The sequence below is a fragment of the Nelumbo lutea genome, chromosome 2 (assembly GCF_056320005.1).
Source record: "Nelumbo lutea isolate HS-2025 chromosome 2, American lotus-T2T, whole genome shotgun sequence".
NCBI lineage: Eukaryota > Viridiplantae > Streptophyta > Magnoliopsida > Proteales > Nelumbonaceae > Nelumbo > Nelumbo lutea.
This window is the reverse complement of record NC_142685.1, coordinates 42,042,656-42,048,655: the sequence shown is the minus strand read 5'-3', so window position 1 is coordinate 42,048,655 and position 6,000 is coordinate 42,042,656. Positions and strand designations below refer to the sequence as shown.

Below are 6,000 nucleotides of genomic sequence, written 5' to 3'. Positions count from 1 at the left end.
GACTGAAATGCAACATACCTTATAGAACGCATACAAAGGTGTGGTGTGGTTCAATCCATACATCTTTGTCCACGACGCAGAACATCTACCTTGTTAGGGGGGTGGTGTGGATGAAAACACAACACCTAATTTCTCATCTATAGTATAGAACACTTCCTAAGTCTTATATTTGAGGTATTATCTCTCATTAACATTATTAAATCATGTTCTTTACTATAATATCCTTTTTTTTTTAATTTAGTCCCTCTTTATTTGTGAGAACAATTAATGTAATTTGAACCACTACATGATATCAAATGACTCAATCCATGATGGCGTAATTTAAAGGGTAAATTACAAAGACCCCCTTATACTATGGGGTCAGTGACAAAGTCCCCCCTGTACTTTTGTTTTGTGACAAATACCTCCTAAACTTTAGCCGCTAGACAAAGACCCATTCTGTTAACATTCTGTCAACTAACTTCAAAAAAAAATTCATTCAACTGTTTATTTTTTTTAAATGTCCAAATTACCCTTTTTATATTGATCATTGTCTTCTCCATTGAAGTTAGGTGAAATGACTACAATAAAAACAATGTGCTTGAATCTTGGGTTCTCTACATAGAATCTAATGTGCTTGAATCCCTTCTTGAGCCAATGATTCTCCATGATTTATGGATTTGTTATTTTGGTAAAGGGATTTGTGTGGAGAAGAAGAGAAAGCAGCTAAATAAGCTCCGCGGTGAACTAGCAAGGGCACCAGAACTCACCCTTATAAATCTTCTTGTACATGGCCATGATGTTTTGATCATGGAAGGGAAGATAACCAGTAATCATAACAAACAAAATCACTTTGCAGGACTAGATATCCATTTCCTATGTTAAATAGGTTTTAAAAGAAAAAGGGCAAGAAAAAGAAAATAGAACAAGTTTAGTGGGGTATTTTGTTAATTTAACGCTTTCTGACATCTGAGAGAGAAAGAGAGAGAAATTGAACTAGGAAAAAGAGAGAGAGAGAGAGAGGTAATACTTAAGGGAAAATATGGTAGAGAGAGAGAATCATATGTTTGGCAATGAGATCTTCAAATTAAGGAACTCGACGTCAATGATGAACTTCCCGGTTAATGGAGTATCAATCACCCAAACAAAATCGTCGTTACTCTTTATCTGTTTGTTTGTTATTCCTGCAATCCCAAGTAACAAGAAATAAGTTCACGAAGAAAGCAAGAAGCTGTTTTTTTGCCATGGATATTCTGTTTTAGAAAAAAAGGGGAACTTAACTAATTAGGCTCAAGTAAAAAATAAGTAAACAAATATTGTGCACTTACCTAGATGAACCAGTGGCTTTCGATCTCCCAAAGAACATACGACTAGAATGAAGGATGCAATTGGGGGGTTGTCTCTTGTTAAATTTGATATTTCTGTGTATAGTTTAATGGACAATACCTGATTCTTCTCTACCGATGGAGAGAGAGAGAGAGAGTGCGCAAAAAAAAGGTCATTTCATTTTTTAACTTTGTATACAAAATAGAATGGATTGAACTGAAAAGAAATAATTGCAATTTTCTATCTTTGAGAGATAAAGAAATGATCATTCGAAATGTTTGTTGAAATTGGGGAAAGGCAAGAATTGATCGGATCCCCCACCAATTCCCGTTGCCCATCTTGAAAGGATCGGATTTCTAGTAGGTGCAGGAAGCCAAGCTGTCGGTCCTCCATTGGGCGAGACGGGACGTGGTATCGACTCTGTAAGCTGAGGAATTGGTTATCCTTGTGAAAGGGAGAGCAGCAGTGATCTCATGGATGCAGTTGAATATGCCGTCGAAGAATTCGCCAGGCTTTCCCAGGTTGACTCCCACAGAGACCACACCTCATAAACATGGAAAAAGAGGCAGCACCAAACTTATCTCTTCTGCGCTCACTCTGACCACTATCAATCTCCTACCCAACCCCAAGCTCTTAAATAAATTTGGGGTTTTCCCTGTTAAAGTTTCGGACACGCAAGGATTTTGAACTTGCTTTTGCGAGAGATTCGTTGTTTGGTATTAACGACCCCCTCTCTTCGCGCAACTTTAACCGTTTTGGCGGGACCCCTAAAATATATCTTGATTTTTTATTAATTTTAATTTTATTTGTCAATAACAAACGCCGGGATGCATGGTGCGTTACGTTATCCCTGTTTTAATTAAAATTTGACAGCCGGCTACTAAATGGGTCATTTTTTGTTCGGATTTGCCAATCTTTCCTAACATTAGTTAAGACCGCCGGTCTAGGCCATTTTTATTGTACTGACAATTCAACTTTTGGAATCAGATGTGTCAACCCTTGATATTATAATTATGTAAAAAAAAGCACAAAAAATTATATAATAATATTTAAATTTTGTAAAAAAAACATTTAGATACTTATTTAATATTTTATATGAATTGCATTAGAAAAAATCTGTGATAAATAATAGTTGTTTTTATTGATTTTGTAAATAAAATATAAAATTTAAAACTGACCCAAAATGAAATTGTTTTTCTAATGGTAGGTCAGGGGTTCAACCTTCTGGGTCATATGTGCTTACCCTTGATATCCTAATTAAATAATATATAAAAAGATAAATATAAAGTTATGAAAAAATATAACTCTATGGAAAACATTTGGACACATCTCTAATATTTTATACTAATCATATTAAAAATCAAACATGACAAACAAGTATTGTTTTTAACCTTTTATTGATATTGAAAATAAAATAAAAAATTTAAAACACCAAAAAGTGAAATTCTTTTCCTATTTGGTGGTAAATCAATAATTCGATATATCAAGTCAAATGCCTATGAAGTCATAATTAAATGATACAAATTAAAAAGGTAAAAATGCAAAAATGCAATATATATACATATATATATAATTATGTAGAAAACATTTGGACACTATAATATTTTATATTAATTAACCATATTAACAAAAAGTAAATGTCACAAAGAATAATTTTTTATTGATAATATAAATAAAATACAAATTTAAACCAACAAAAAAATGGAGTTGTGTTTCCCTATTTTGTGGTGAGTTAACAATTCAACCTTTAAGGTCAAATATGTCAACCCTTGATGTCATAATTAAATAATAATGAAAATTAGAAAGATAAAAACACTTAAAAGTATATATGTGTATAATACTATATATTCATGATATTAAACAAAAATAAGTGTAACAAATAAGAATATTTTTTATAGACAAAAATATAACAAAAGGTAAAAAAGTTTAGAAACATATTATTTACTATCACTTTCATCATAAAAAGTACCACGAATCGATGGATTTGATTGTATCTTATTCACCAAAAAGAAAGGAACATGTTGAAAGAACCTACCCAAAACAATTAGTGGGATTGAAGGTTCAAACATTCACCCCTTCTTCGTTTTATTGGGTGGGTGAGAGGGCATTCAAATGATTCTTCATATTATTTAATTTCTTGAAATTAGTTTAAATCCAATCCAATCTTTGATCTAGAAGAAAATGAAAATAAAAATGGTGAATTGTTAAAACCTCCCCTAAAGTTCTCATCGCTGTTAAACCTCCTCATAAGTTTGGTAATTGCAATCACCTCTCCCAAACTTTCTAACACAATATTTGTAAAAATCATTTAACAATATGCATGAAAATGCCCAAAATACCCATGCAGTTACTACTGATGCTAGTTTATGCAATAAAAACAATACAAACATTATGAAAAAGAAAAACAAATATTTGATGTATAAAATTGTTTACATCAAATGTTTTTAATACAATCTGTTAAGAGGATTTTTAATATTTGATGTATACAATTGTTTACCCTTGATATCCTAATTAAACAATAAATAAAAAAGATAAAATATAAAATTATGAAAAACAATAAAACTCTATAGAAAACATTTGAACACATCTCTAATATTTTTATACTAATCATATTAAAAATCAAACATGACAAACGAGTATTGTTTTTAACCTTTTATTGAACAAAAATAAAATTTTAAATTTTAAACACCAAAAAGCGGAATTGTTTTACTATTTGGTGGTAAATAAATAATTCAATATTTCAAGTCAAATGTGTCAACCCGTGAAGTCAAAATTAAACAATACAAATTAAAAAGATAAAAACATAAAAAATAATATATATATATATATATATAAATTATGTAGAAAACATTTGGACACTAATATTTTATATTAGTTAACGATATTAAAAAATAAATAAATGCACAAAGAATAATTTTTATTGATGATATAAATAAAATACAAATTTAAACCAACCAAAAAATGGAATTATGTTTTCCTATTTTGTGGGGAGTCAACAATTCAACCTTTTGGGTGAAATATGTCAACCCTTGATGTCATAATTAAATAATACTAGAAATAAAAATGATGAAAACACTCAAAAGTATAAAAATACATAAAAAAAAAAACATTTGGGCATGTCTCTAATATTGTATGTTCATCATATTAGATAAAGATAAGTGTAACAAAATAAGAATAATTTTATAGACAAAAATATAAGAAGTACAATGAATTGATGGATTTTCTTGTATCTTAATCACCAAAAAAGAAAATAACATGTTTAATGAACCTACCCAAAACAATTAGTGGGGTTAAATGTTCATATATTCACCCCTTCTTCATTTTCTTGGGTGGGTGAGCGGGCATTCAAATTCTTCTTTGTATTATTTAATTTATCGAACTCAATTGAAATCCTATCCAATCTTGATCCAAAAGAGAATGAAAATAAAAATGGTAAATTAGGCATGAGCAAGGGAGGTTTTAACAATTTACCCAAATAAAGTTTGCCACATTTATTGTAATATTTGGAATAGTGGCGGTAAAAAGATGCCTAAGCGACTGAAAAAATAAATGCTAGGGATATGTGAGTTGTTCGGAGATGATAAAATCTAAATTATTGATGAAAATTCCTAAATTAGTAGTTATGAAAGGAAACTCCTAATAAAAGGAAAAGGGTTATAATGAGGTGGCGCCTTGGAGAAGCAGTAAAAATGTAAAATGGGGGTAAAAGAAAAACGTGAGCCCGTATGATGTGGCCTTTTTTGCTCTAATATCTACTAATTGACAATGGATATAAGGGGATATTACAAACATTAACTAACTATTGAACAAAAAAAACAACTGTTGAAGGGGGATTAAAAATGATTTTTTTAGAGAGAAGTAATGATAGGGTTTAATATAAAACTTATAGCATAAGAGGATTCCATGAGACAACATAAGAGGATTTTTAATATTTTACACGTGTGAAAGAGGGAAGGCAAGATTAAGTGTGAGGCTTGTGATTTGGCACCCTTAGCCTCCACATACTCCTTTTACTATTATAGAAAAAAATTGAGTGAACTTGCTTACAAAATGATCTCTGTCTTCATCCGTGGTGTCATGAATGATGATGGCTTGAAACATCTATTAATAACGTGATGCTATATCACTTATATGTTTAGGGATGTCAATGGGTTGAGTTCAATATGGGTTTGCCTCACCCCTAATCCAACCTAACTTGACTCAAATGATAATTTTTTATCCCGTCCCAACCTTATAGGGTCTAACTCAATATTGATTGGACTCGACCCATAACATTAATTTGGACCTGGCCAGTTTCGTTTTACCCTAAAATTGTTATTTGGCCAAAAACCATTGATTTTGGTCAATGAATTATTGACCCAAGCGGTTGAACCGTTGAACTGTTTGGCCGAGGAACGGTTTTTGGCCCCTTTTTGGGTTGTTTGTTTTTTAATATTTTTTGTTGATGTGGGCCTTTCATTCAGGCCAGACGATTAGACCGTTTGACCTAACAATTGGAGTATAAAATGGTTACTTATTCGATCCAATTAAAAAACAAAAAGACTTGATCAAAACCCAAACCTAACCCTAAAATGCCTAACCCTAACCTGATGCTATAAGGCCTAATCAAGCCAAGTTTACTCACAACAAAAACTATCACAACATAATTATAACGCCATTTGTACATCTCACCATGAGACTGTGACCCATAGCAAT

The 6,000-nt window shown here is 31.2% G+C and overlaps 1 long non-coding RNA gene across 1 annotated transcript; it reads right to left on the bottom strand.

Annotated features, from left to right (window-relative positions):
• Positions 1-722: 722 nt before the first annotated feature.
• On the bottom strand, positions 723-2,035 carry LOC148870138 (uncharacterized). Its single transcript, XR_016106987.1, has 2 exons — positions 1,308-2,035; positions 723-1,163 (listed from the first exon to the last, which is right to left on the bottom strand). It is a non-coding gene; the product is annotated as an uncharacterized LOC148870138 (long non-coding RNA).
• Between the last annotated feature and the right edge of the window lie 3,965 nt (positions 2,036-6,000).